The 14,022-nt window shown below is 31.1% G+C and overlaps 1 long non-coding RNA gene across 1 annotated transcript in view; it reads right to left on the bottom strand.

Annotated features, from left to right (window-relative positions):
• Positions 1-470: 470 nt before the first annotated feature.
• Positions 471-14,022, bottom strand: part of LOC127558000 (uncharacterized) — a 94,431-nt gene continuing 80,879 nt past the window's right edge. Inside the window, exon 2 of the long non-coding RNA XR_007952689.1 lies at positions 471-990. This is a non-coding gene — a long non-coding RNA (uncharacterized LOC127558000). The remainder of the gene's footprint in view (positions 991-14,022) is intronic.

Below are 14,022 nucleotides of genomic sequence, written 5' to 3'. Positions count from 1 at the left end.
ATAAGATCAAAATGGGTCCATGACCTAGGAATAAAGAACGAGATTATAAATAAATCAGAGGAGCATAGGATAGTTTATCTCTCAGACTTGTGGAGGAGAAAGAAATTTGTGACCAAAGATGAACTAGAGATCATTACTGATCACAAAATAGAAAATTTTGATTACATCAAATTAAAAAGGCTTTGTACAAATAAAACTAATGCAAACACAATTAGAAGGGAAGCAACAAACTGGGAAAACATCTTCACAGTAAAAGGTTCTGATAAAGGCCTCATTTCCAAAATATATAGAGAACTGACTCAAATTTATAAGAAATCAAGCCATTCTCCAATTGATAAATGGTCAAAGGATATGAACAGACAATTTTCAGAGGATGAAATTGAAACTATTCCACTCATATGAAAGAGTGTTCCAAATCATTATTGATCAGAGAAATGCAAATTAAGACAACTCTGAGATACCACTACACACCTGTCAGATTGGCTAAGATGACAGGAAAAAATAATGATGAATGTTGGAAGGGATGCGGGAAACCTGGGACACTAATGCATTGTTGGTGGAGTTGTGAACGAATCCAACCATTCTGGAGAGCAATCTGGAATTATGCCCAAAAAGTTATCAAATTGTGCATACCCTTTGATCCAGCAGTGTTCCTATTGGGCTTATATCCCAAAGAAATACTAAAGAAAGAAAAGGGACCTGTATGTGCCAAAATGTTTGTAGCAGCCCTGTTTGTAGTGGCTAGAAACTGGAAAATGAATGGATGCCCATCAATTGGAGAATGGCTGGGTAAATTGTGGTATATGAATGTTATGGAATATTATTGTTCTGTAAGAAATGACCAGCAGGATGAATACAGAGAGGACTGGCGAGACTTACATGAACTGATGCTAAGTGAAATGAGCAGAACCAGGAGATTATTATACACTTCGACAACGATATTGTATGAGGACATATTTTGATGGAAGTGGATTTCTTTGACAAAGAGACCTAACTGAGTTTCAATTGATAAATGACGGACAGAAGCAGCTACACCCAAAGAAAGAACACTGGGAAATGAATGTGAACTATCTGCATTTTTGTTTTTCTTCCTGGGTTATTTTTACCCTCTGAATCCATTTCTCCCTGTGCAACAAGAGAACTGTTCGGTTCTGCAAACATATATTGTATCTAGGATATACTGCAACATATCTAACATATATAAAACTGCTTGTCATCTAGGGGAGGGGGTGGAGGGAGGGAGGGGAAAAATCAGAACAGAAACGAGTGCAAGGAATAATGTTGTAAAAAAAATTACCCTGGCATGGATTCTGTCAATATAAAGTAATTATTAAATAAAAATTAAAAAAAAAAAGAGATCAAAAAACAAAAAGAGAGAGAGAGAGAGAGAGAGAGAGAGAGAGAGAGAGAGAGGTACGAGATAGTACTTACAGTTGTTTTAATTTGCAGTTCTCTAATCAAGAGCAATTTAGAGCATGTTTTCATATGACTAGAGATGGCTTTGATTTCATCATCTGATAATTGTCTGTTCATAAACTTTGGCCATTTATCAATTGGGTAAAATTGTGATTTTCAATGTTTACACATTGAAATAAATTTTGAAATGTATTTGAAATAAATTACAAATAGAGCATAAATTGTATGGACTTTTATTGAGCAAGTCCTTATATACATTTATAAGAAATACATAGCAGGACATTTCAGTGTTATATGGTTAATTAATGAAGCATCAATCAATAAAACATTACCATTCAGCATTTAATAGAAATAATGTAATGACTGAATCAACAACATTAAATTTATACATCAGTAGAAGGGAGCATCTGTTCATTTATTGCTAATAATTATATAACAACAGTTTTCAATATATTAAAACCTGAAGGCATCTATAGTGTAGATGTTAAAGAAATGTAGAAGTTTAAAGAAATATTATGCTAATGTTATGGATTATCTCTCTAATTTCAATGTTTTATTTTAATATGAGTTAGGCCATGAGATAATATCAAAATGGTGAGAAAATCAAATCTGGATTTATCAACTGTGAAGTTTCTAACCAAAATAAGGAAGGTAAATTTAAAGCTAAGTATAGGAAATGCAGAAATACCTTCAATGCTGCTAGTGGATAAGTAAAAAGAAGAGAGGATAACATATGATTGAAAAGAGAAGACCAAAATAAATGTACATGGTAGGAATCAGAGAGGCCCAACACTGACACCAGTATGGTAATACAACAACATCTCCCCCCAAAAGCTAACACATCTTCAAATGTCAAAAAGTATCTGAACATATTGCAAATAACTTACTTTACAAACAAACTTTATTTGAGTAAGCAGACATGGGGAGATTAAATTAATTGATCCATGTTAGAGTCACAATAATTAAGTGAAAGATTTATGATTTAAAGTCAGGTCTGCAGACACTAAATCCTTTCTACTATGTTTGAGTCATCAAATCACCATATCTCTAAAGAATGGGGAAAAGTCTTACTGATGGCACTTTCTGGTCAGAAATATTTAGTAGCAGGATGAGTAGAAGTAACAAATTTCAAATTACTACACTGAACATAGGGAATACAGCAAATTACAATATTTTTAGAAATTATTCTCAAAAGAGTTGTTTCTTAAACATAAAATATGCAGCTTAGATATGGTTAATTTACATGAAGAATAACATAAAACTAATGTTTAAGGTGGAAAATTAACACATGACTAAGGGCTTTATTTTAACACATCTAAAAAAAACCCTAAAACTGGAAATTAATCATTGTAGGAAAAAATTTGCCACGAAACTTACCAATGCATATTAGCAATTATTCTGCACATGACAGACAAAGAGTTTCATTGCACATTGAAAAGTTCCTGTTAAGAGTCAGAGGCAAAAAGTTTTATGTACAGGATTATATATTAAATTATCTAATATATTATAACATTAAATAATTAGAAAACATATAGAACTTATAATCATTATATATTTTGTGAGGAAAAGGCCAAGCAACAGAAGGAAATACATGTAAAGCTCCACAATTTTTCAAAGGCTTATGTTTTGTTTATTCCCAAGAAACATTCATGGAGCATCAAATGCCAGAAAACTAATGTTTAAAGTAATTCAGAATTGAGAGCTTTTAGAGGGCATGTCCCATATCTTCACACTGGATTTTTATATCTAATGTTAATAAAGATGTCTTTGAACCCTATATAAAAGTATCTTAAAGATTTGGGGAAAAAAACTTATTTCAAGCACAGATCTAATGGTCCATTCCTAGAGAGTTGCAGTGGAACTATACTTTAAAATGAATTTTTCAGAGAGAAAAAAAATCCCATGAATCATTGGTCATTTAAATTTTATTATTTCACGATTTCATTAAATAAAAGGAAACCAGTTAGATATGCTATGACATATCTGTTCCCTTATTCATAAAGCATTATATGTACTAGAATTATTTCTTCCTAAGATGATTTTTGTTTATTACTTCTGTCCATACATAATGGTTGAGTGTCTTAATTTAATTGTTTTTTCTAACAAATCATGTAATCAGAATATAGAGAAGTTTGTATAAATATTTTATATACCTATATCTATTTCTATCTAATAGCAATCATCTATCTATCTATAGACATTGATAAACAAAATATAAACATTTTTGTAAATATCTAAGTGATAAAATAATTTTAAAATTTTGTTTTATGCACTTTGTTTCATTTGTATTTTTCATGATTATTCACTATTATATTTTAATTGTTTTATTCACTTTGGTTTTATTCATTAGACTCTTTAATTCATTTAAAAAAAAGATGAGTTCCAAATTCTTCTACTTCAAGCTTGTTTCCATTCTTTGATAAGTTAAGCAACATGATATCCATTATATGTATTAAATCAGGCAAAACATATTTCCATATTAAGCATGTTAAAAATTTTGGAACAAGCTTGTTTGATAAAAGTCTCATTTCTAAACTATATAGAGAAATAAATTACAGTTATAGGAATACAAGTCATTCCTCAACTGATAAATGACCAAAGGATAAGAACAGGCAATTTTCAGACAATGAAATAAAAGCTGTCTATAAACATTTGGGGAAAATGGTATAAATCACTATGGAGAAGAAAAATGAAAATCAAAACAACTTTGAGGTACCACCTTACATTGATCAGATTGGCTAAGGTGACAGTAAAAAAAAATGATAAATGCTCGAGAATATTTGGAAAATTGGAACTCTAATGCATTGTTGGTGAAGTTGTGAACTGATCCAATTATTCTGGAGAGCAATTTGGAACTACATCCAAAGGATATTAGAAATGTGCACACCCATAAATCCAGCACTATCACTATTAGGTCTGTATCCCAAGGAAAGCAGTAAAAGGGGAACAAGGCTCATCTATACAAAAATAATTAAAGTAGCTTTTTATATGAATTGGAAATTTAGTGCATGTCCATCAATTGTGAATGACCAAATAACTTCTGGAATATGAATGCAATAGAATATCATTGTACTATAAACAACAATAAGCAGTTTTCTGAAAAACTTGGAAATATCTACAAGAATTGATGCTGAACAAAGCGATCAGAATTAAAACATTGTTCAAAACAATAGCCTGGATTGTGCAATGATTAACTATGATAGACTTTCCTTGGAAATACAATAATCCAAGACAGTTCCAAAAGACTCATGATAGGAAATACTTGCCATATCCAAAGAAAGAACTATCAAGTCTAAATGAAGATTGAAGCAGACCATTTTCACTTTTTTTGTTTTGTTTTGTTTCTTATATTCTTTCCTTTTTATTGTTATTCTCCTTTCAAAACAGGATTTATGTGAAAATGTGATTATTATGATTAGGCACATATAACCTAAAAATAAAAATACTAATCATACATTTTATTTTTAAAAATCAGTTTTAAATAATAGCATATTACATATGAGATCCTACTTCACTTATCTTTGGGCATGATATCTTGAGTATCTTCAAAAATGTCAAGGTAAAATTTAATAGCTACTTAAAAAGGGGACCTTCATTTGCTATGATTTCATTGAACATTTGGCATCTTAATATGACAGTTAAGAGTAATCAGAGTATTAGAAAACCATGATAGATTTATGTTTTGTATAGAACTGATAAAACATAGGTTCAATTATTGTGAAAAAATATAGATAATATAAAACTTTCAAGTTTAAATATTGAAGTGCTTGGTCTCCTGCATTTTAAAAAGAAAGTGAAATCTCCATAATTTCACATAAGGAAATATGGTAGTTTTCACATGACTGGAATACAATAGTAAATTACACTTATTTCAGTACTAAATATATTCATATGAATAATATTCTGATTCAAAATGGCTACTAATAGTCACATTATATATATAAAATATGCCACAAATTTTGCAAGTTTTTGCTTTTCAAAAACCATACAATTTTGCCAGATATAAATAATCTTGTACCAATTTTTGAACATTTTGAAAGGAAATTAAATTTACTCGATACTTATACTATTCTGCCAAAAAAAAAAAAAAAGAAAAGAAAAGAAAAAGAAAATTCCCTAAAAAATCACTACAGATTGAACATAGTTCCACTTTCTTCAAACATTGAACTTCTTCATTAAAATAGAATCCAACAAGTAAAAAATAAGCAAATGTTAACATTTTAAAGGAAGAAACTCAAAACATGGTTAGTAGTACTTACCAACATTTAGCCACAATTAGCAGTTTCTAAAATATGTCTGTTATGGTTAAAATTGTTGATGATTCTTGGGTGGTTAAAGCATTGTAAAACATGTTAAATTATAGTTTAACATCTAAAACATAGTTTTAGCATTTTGCAATGCTAGGAGGAGCAGCAGAAACAGCAATAATAACATAAAGAGAAGTTTATACTAAAGCCTAGTTAGCATATGTATTTCTTTATACACAACCAACCACAAAAGTATCACCTTGCTTACTAGAATATACTGATTTTGGCAATGGTGGAACTGTTTGTTGGCTGAGAAAAAATATTTGTTTTGGTGGAAGCCTATAACTCAGAAGATAGATCATTTGAACATTTACCTTCATCAAATAAGCACCACTTGGTGGTCCCTCTGGATATAGTTGAAAACCAGAAATGCTAGCTGATTGCATATAATATTATTAGTTCTGGAATTTTTAATTTTGGGGATTCTTTGGGTCTTTATTCATCAATTTGTTATATAATGAAAGGGCATCCATCATTTTAACATTGAGTTTTGAAAGATTTATTTACTGTTAATAAATTCTAGTTTTTCAGCCAAAGAACCATACCATTTAATGACAAAATGATTCCAGGTAAAACAGCTCTGATAAATATACTTGATCGCCATTTGGATTTGCATTTTGCACCATCTGCTGAAGATAGTCCATTTAGGCTAGGTCAGGCTCAGGCTCTACTGTTTCTACCTGAACTTCAATTACTTCTTAATGCAGTAAAGTCAGATGTCACAAAATGAGAAGGAAACAATCCTATCCCTTAATGAGTTTGACATTTCTCCCAGTTAGGATCATTATCATCAAAAATTGTAATGATTTTTTTCTAGATTAAAAGTTAATTATTTAATTATTTTCAGCAACTTCAATATCACACATATGGCAAATTGCTTGATGGTCATGTTGTTGGTTAGTTAAGAGACTTGAAGGCCTTGAATACAACTTTAAAAGTATGGTTTGCAATTGGCTTTGCTCCTTCAATGATAACTCAATGTTTTTTTCTAGATCTTTCTCTTCCTTTTTGGTGGCCACATGGTCAATATCCTCAGCTTCAAGAGCTATTGTTGCTTTTTCATGCTCTACAATCTGTTATCCAGTTACTGAAAAATGGAAGTTTTTGTTCTTTAAGTTTTGTTGTTGTTCTTGTTCTTTTATCATGACAGATAAGAGACTAAATTGTGGGTCCTCCATGAATTCATCTGTCCATTGCACCACAAGTTTTTAACTTTCTATAAACAATTGCTTAGAAACAATTGCTGCTTGCTTCACTAACAAAAATTTTTGAATGTACCATTAAATAAAAATATTGCCACAATCCAGACAAATGCTATTAGAACAGTCAATGCTTGCATAATTACATGAAATAACTTTCTTTAAAATAGACTAATAACATCTTGAATAAGTAACTTTTAGATAGAAAGTCATAGTAAAAGATTACCTACTTTGTTTTTATTTTTAAAATTTTTTTATTTAATATTCTCCCCAATTACATTCAAAACAATTTTTAAAAATTTATTTTTCAGATTTTTGAGTTCTAGATTCTCTCCCTTAACCCCAGCCACAATTAAGAAGCTACATGTAAAGTTATGCAAAATATTTCCATGAAAGTGAAGTTGTGAAAGAAAACAATTCTCCCACCTTAATGGAAATAAAAAGAAAAATTAAGTTAAAAATGAAAAGAGAGAGAGAAAGATAATAAGAGAATGCTTTGATCTATATTCAGACTAAATCAGTTCCTTTCTGAGTATAGACAGGATTTTTAATCATTAGTCCTCCAAAGTAAGTGTGGGTGATTGCAGTATGGAAAATAACAAAGTCATTTACAATTTATCATCCCAAAACATTGCTATTACTTTGAATACAGTATATTTTATTCTGTTCATGGAGGACTTATCAATTTGTTTTTTTCCTGAAAGCATCTTGCACATCATTTTTCAAAAAACAATAAAAAGTTGCTTCCTAAGAGAAGGAAAAAGAAATTAAAGGAATTAGAGTAGATAATGAGGAAACAAAAGTATCACTCTTTGCAGATGATATGACAGTATATTTAGAAAATCATTTTCTTTTATTTTTAATTAAAGTTTTTTATTTTCAAAATATATGCATGGATAATATTCTAACATTGACCCTTACAAAATCTTATATACCAAATTTTCTACTCCTTCCAACCACTCCCTTCTCTAGATGACAAGTAATTCAATATAAATTAAAAATATTAAATATACATTAAATCCAACATAGGAATATGTATTTATACAATAATCTTGCTGTACAAGAAAAATCAGATCAAAAAGGAAAAAAAAATGAGAAAGAAAACAAAATGAAAGCAAACAACAACAAAAAAGAGTGAAAATGCTATGTTGTGATTCACACTCAGTTCCCATGCTTCTGGGTGCACATGGCTTCTTCATCACAAGATCATTGAAACTGGCCACAATCATTCTACTATTGAAGAGAGCCATGTCCACCAGACTTGATCATCATATAATCTTATTTTCCTGTGTATAATGATCTCTTAGTTCTGCTCATTTCACTTAGCATCAGTTCATGTAAGTTTCTACAAGCCTCTCTTAAATTATTCTGCTGGTAATTTCTTACATAACAATAATCTTCCATATCATTTATATACCATAACTTATTCAGCCATTTTCCAACTTATGGCATCCACTCATTTTCCAGTTTCTTGCCATTTCAAAAAGGATTGCCACAAACATTTTTCACATGTGGGTCTCTTTTCCTCCTTTAAGATCTTTTTGAGATATAATTCCAAAACTTAGATAGAAACACTGCTAGATCAAAGGATGTGCACAGTTTGATAAGTTTTTGATGATATTTCCAAATTGCTTTCCAGAATGGCTAGATTCATTCACAATTCCACCAACAATGGATGTATCTCAATTTTCCCACATCCCCTCCAACATTCGTCATCACCATTTCCTGTCATCATAACCAATCTGAGAGGTGAGTAATGGTATCCCAGAGTTGTCTTAATTTGCATTTCTCAAATCAATATTAATTTAGAGCACCTTTTCGTAAGATTAGAAATGACTAATTTCTTCATCTGAAAATTGTCTGTTCATATTCTTTGAAAATTATCAATTGGAGAATGGCTTGACTTCTTTCAAATTTGAGTCAATTTGCTATATTGTTTAGAAATGAGACATTTATCAGAACCCTTAAATGGAAAAAAAATATTTTCCCAATTTACTGCTTCCCTTCTGATCTTGTCTATATTATTTTTTTTTGTATAAACCTTTTTAATTTAATATACTCAAAATTATCTATTTGGTTTCAATAATGAGTTCCAGGTCTTCTTTGATCACAAATTCCTTCCTTCTCCACAGATCTGAGAATTAAACTATTTTACTTTTTTTTAATTGCTTATAATATCACTCTTTATGTTTAAATCATGAAACCATTCTGAACTTATCTTGGTATAGGGTGTTAGGGATGGGTCTCTGACTAGTTTCTACCATCCTAGTTTTCAAATTTAAAGGAGTTTTTGTCAAATAGTGAGTTGTTATCCCCAAAGCCAGGGTTTTTGGGTTTGTCAAACACTAGATTAATGTAGTTATTGACTATTTTGTCATGTGTTACTAACCTAATTACATAATTGTACTGCTTTATAATCTAGTTTTAGATCTGGCACAGCTACACCACATTCATTGGCATTCTTTTCATTAATTCCCTTGAAATTAATGATGATTTGTTCTTCCAAAGGAACATTTGTTATTTTTTTTCCAAATCTGTAAAATAATTTCTTGGGAGTTTGATTGGTATGGCACTAAATGTCTTATACCAAATAAATTATATATCACTTCTCATCCTTTACAAACAACAACAACAACAAACAACATAGCAACAAAATATAAATTAAATAAAATATATATAAACAACAAATAATCTTATTATTTCAAACCAGAGTTGGCCTGTGTATAATATCATTATTCTTTATTCATATATATTCTTTTTTTTTTTGTCTAGAAATCCTGTGACACATAATAAGGAGTACAGATTCTGATACATACTTCAGATATCTTTATTTTCCCTCAATAGTGTATGACTGATCATCAATAAGGTCCTCAATATTAATCCAACAAATCAAGAAGTGTCTGAACTATGAAACCTTTAGGAATAAAGAATTGCATAGTTCAGTCAAATGTAGCACTGTTATCACCTTTAATGAAGAAACAAAATTAGATTTATAAAGTATTCATGACAGAGATGATTTAACAATTTCCATTTTGTTTTCATAGCTAATAAAATATATTTGTCATATGGAAGTGTAACTTTTAAAATTATAGTTAAGGGATGAAGCCAAGATGGAAGAGAAAAGCCATGAAGTTGCTTGAATGCTACCCAGTTTTCCCAGAAACAACATGAAACCAAGCCTTTGGATAGGTTCTGGAACAAGGGAATCTGCAAAGAAATGGAATGAAACAATTTCCAGCTTAGGATAGTTTGGAAGTAGTTCAGGAAAGATCATTTATACTAGGCTGAAAGGGAAGTGCAGCCAAGGGCACATGGCATTCAAGCAAGCCCTTGAACATGTCTTAATCACAGCACAGATAAGTAACTGAGACCCCTCTGTTATGCCTCAATACAACAGTAACACAGAAAGCCCAGTGCTGGCAAATTGCTAGCCTGGAAATCAGACACGAAAATGCAAACTAGCCAAGCCACAATGCTGTGAGCAAGTGCTCAAAAGAAGAGTTCTCTATGTTTAAAGTCAAAGTTTACAACATCCCAAATCTCAAGGCTGCAGAAGAATCTTGAAACAGTGCCTCATATCCTAGAAGCAGAGCTCCAATGTAAAAAGGAGTAGGAGGAGAGGGAGAAGGAAGAGGAAAAGAAGGAGGAGGAGGAAAAATTGGGGAGTTATAAATAGAGGAATAGAGGCAAGAAGGTAAGAAAGAAGGAGAGGAGGGGAGAAAAGAAGGAAGGAACAGAAACTGTTATAAAAAAGAAACTAGAAGGGAAAACAGGATTGTATTGGAAAAGTGGGAAAGTGGAAGTAGAATGAGGGAAAATACATCTCAAGAAGAGGCAAAAAAAAAAAAAAACCCTAATATAATTGAGGGAAAGAAGGTTGGGGAATGAGCATTGTGTGAATGTTATTCTCATCAGATTTGGATCAAAGAGAAAATATTAGACATATTTAGTTTCAAAGAGAAATTTCTCTCACCTTATATAAAACTGGGAAGGGAAAGGGGAAAAAGGAAATGTGTAGGCTAAATAGAAGGGGGGAAAGAAATAGTAGTCAAAAGGTAAAAGAAAGGATGAGGGACTCCAAAGGGTGAGGGTTGCTTGAGGCAAATAGTGCTAATAAGTAAAATACTGGAGAGGAGGGAAAGGGGAAAAGGAGGAAAAGTATAATTTGGGGTTAATAAGATGGCAGGAAATACAGAATTAGAAGTTTTAACCATAAATGTGAATGGGATGAACTCTCCCATAAAATGGAAGTGGATAGTAGACTGGATCAAAATCCAGAAGCCTATAATATGTTGCTTACTGGAAACACATTTAAAGCAGGAAGATACATACAGAGTAAAGGTAAAAGGCTGGAGCAGAATCCATTATGTTTCAGGTGAATTAAAAAAAAAAAATGGGGGTAACCATCCTTATCTCAGATCAAGCAAAAGCAAAAATTGATCTAATTAAAAGAGATAAGGAAAGGCACTATATCTTACTTACATAGACAATGAAGTAATATCAATACTAAGCACATATGCAACAACTAGTATAGCATGAAAATTCATGAAAGAGAACTTAAGAGATCTGCAAGAAGAAACAGACTGCAAAACTATAATACTGAGAGATCTCAACCTTGCTCTCTCGGAATTAGATAAATCAAAACATAAAAGAAATAAGAAAGAAGTTAAAGAGGTAAATAGAATACTAGAAAAGTTAGGTATGATAGTTCTTTGGAGAAAATTGAATGGAGACAAAAAGACTAAACTGTCTTCTCTGCAGTTCATGGAACCTATACAAAAATTGACCATATATTATGACATAAATACCTCCCATTTAAAAAAAGAAAATAGGAAAAGCTATTAATCAACTCCGTATGAAAAAATCTCCAGGACCAGATAGATGTACATATAAATTCTACCAAATATGTGAAGAACAATTAATTTCAATATTATATAAAAAAATTGGAAAAATAGGGAAGGAAGGACTTCTACAAAATTCCTTTTATGACACAGACATGGTACAGATAACTAAACCAGATAGGCAAAGGAATTTAGAATGCAGCTAAGAATAAACTACTCAGCTTTTCTTCCAGGGAAGAACATGGACATTTAAGGAAACAGATGAATTCCATTTGTTTCTAATGAAAAAAAAAAAAAAACAGAGCTAAACAAACAAAAAAAAAAAGTTGAACTCCAAATATAGGACTCAAGATAAGCATAAAAAGGTAAAAAGAAATTTTGGGAACTGTATTTTTGGTATGGGTATTCATAGAGAGTGCATATATAATTTGATTTTACTGTTATAATATAAAAAAAGGAATTAGAAGTGGAAAAGGATTGTATCAGAAAAAAGGAAAAGTGGAGGTAAAAAGAGGGAAATTACATCTCACAAAGAGTTGAAGGAAATATCATATCTGAGGGATTGAAGGGAGGAGAAGGAACATTTTGTAAATTTTACTCTCATTAGATTTGGCTCAAAGAGAAAATATTACACATATTTGGTTTACATAGAAACTTCTCTCTCCTCATTGAAAAGTCAGAGGGGAGAAAGAGAAAAGGGAAAAGGGGAGGGGTAGGCTAAATAGAAGGAAATACAGAAATAGTAGATGGAAGGTATAAGAAAAGGTGAGTGACTCTAAGGGGGAGGGAAGGATTCTAAAGAGGGAGAGCTTCATGAGGCAAGTGGTGCTCATAAGTTTAATATTTGGGAGGAGGGTAAGAGGTAAAGGAAAGAGAAAACTATAATCTGGGGATAATAACATGGTAGGAAATAAAGAATTAGTAGTTTTAACCATAAATATGAATGGGATGAACTTTCCCATAAAGCAGAGGCTGATAGCAGACTAAATCAAAAGCCAGAATCTTACAATATGTTGTCTACAGGAAACACATTTAAAGCAGGGTGATACATACAAAGTAAAAGTAAAAGGCTGGAGCAGAATTTATTATGCTTCAGGTGAAGTACAAAAAGCAGGAGTAAATCATCCTTATCGCATATCAAACAAAAGTAAAAATTAATCTAACTAAAAAGGTAAGGAAGGAAACTATATCTTGCTGAAGAGTAACATAGATAAGGCAGCAACATCAATATTAAACATATATGCACGAATTGGTATAGCATCTAACTTCCTAAAGGAGAAGTTAAGAAAGCTGCAATAAGAAATAGAGAGTAAAACTATAATAGTGGGAGATCTCAACCTTACACTCTCAGAATTAGATAAATCAAACCACCAAATAAATAAGAAAGAAATTAAAGAGGTAAATAGAATATTAGAAAAATTAGGTATGCTAGATCTTTGGAGAAAACTGAATGGTGACAGAAAGGAATTCACTTTCTTCTCTGCAATTCAGGGAACCTATGAAAAATTGACAATATATTAGGACATAAAGACCTCAAAATCAAAGGCAGAAAGGCAGAAAAAGTAAATGCATTCTCTTCAGATCAAGATGCAATAAAAACTACATTCAATAAAAAGCCAGGGGAAAATAGACCAAAAAGTAATTCGAAACTAAATAATCTCATCCTAAAGAATGAAAGTGAAACAGCAAATCATAGACATAATTAATAATTTCACCCAAGAGAATAACAATAATGAGACAACACACCAAAATTTGTGGGATGCAGCCAAAGCAGTAATAAAGGGAAATTTTATATCTCTAGAGGCTTACTTACATTAAATAGAGAAAAAGAAGATCAAGGAATTGGGCTTACAACTTTAAAATCTAGAAAAAGACCAAATTAACCCCCCACACACAATCAAAGTAAACTTGAAATTCAAAAATTAAAAGGAGAAATTACTAAAATTGAAAGTAAGAAAACTATTGAATTAATGAATAAAACTAAGAGTTGGTTTTAGGAAAATACCAATAAAATAGATAAACCTTTGGTAAATTTGATTAGAAAAAGGAAAGAGAAAAATCAAATTGTTAGTCTTAAAAATAAGGGAGAACTCTCCACTAATGAAGAGGAAATTAGAGCAATATTAAAGAATTATTTTGCTCAACTTTATGCCAATAAATTTGATAACCTAAGTGAAATGGATGAATACCTTCTAAAATATAGGCTTCCCAGATTAACAGAGGAGGAAATAAATTGTTTAGTAGTTCCACTTTAGAAAA

The sequence above is a fragment of the Antechinus flavipes genome, chromosome 3 (genome assembly GCF_016432865.1).
Source record: "Antechinus flavipes isolate AdamAnt ecotype Samford, QLD, Australia chromosome 3, AdamAnt_v2, whole genome shotgun sequence".
NCBI classification, from domain to species: Eukaryota; Metazoa; Chordata; class Mammalia; order Dasyuromorphia; family Dasyuridae; genus Antechinus; species Antechinus flavipes.
Note: the sequence above shows the minus strand (reverse complement) of the source record. Positions and strands in the feature narration are given on the sequence as shown.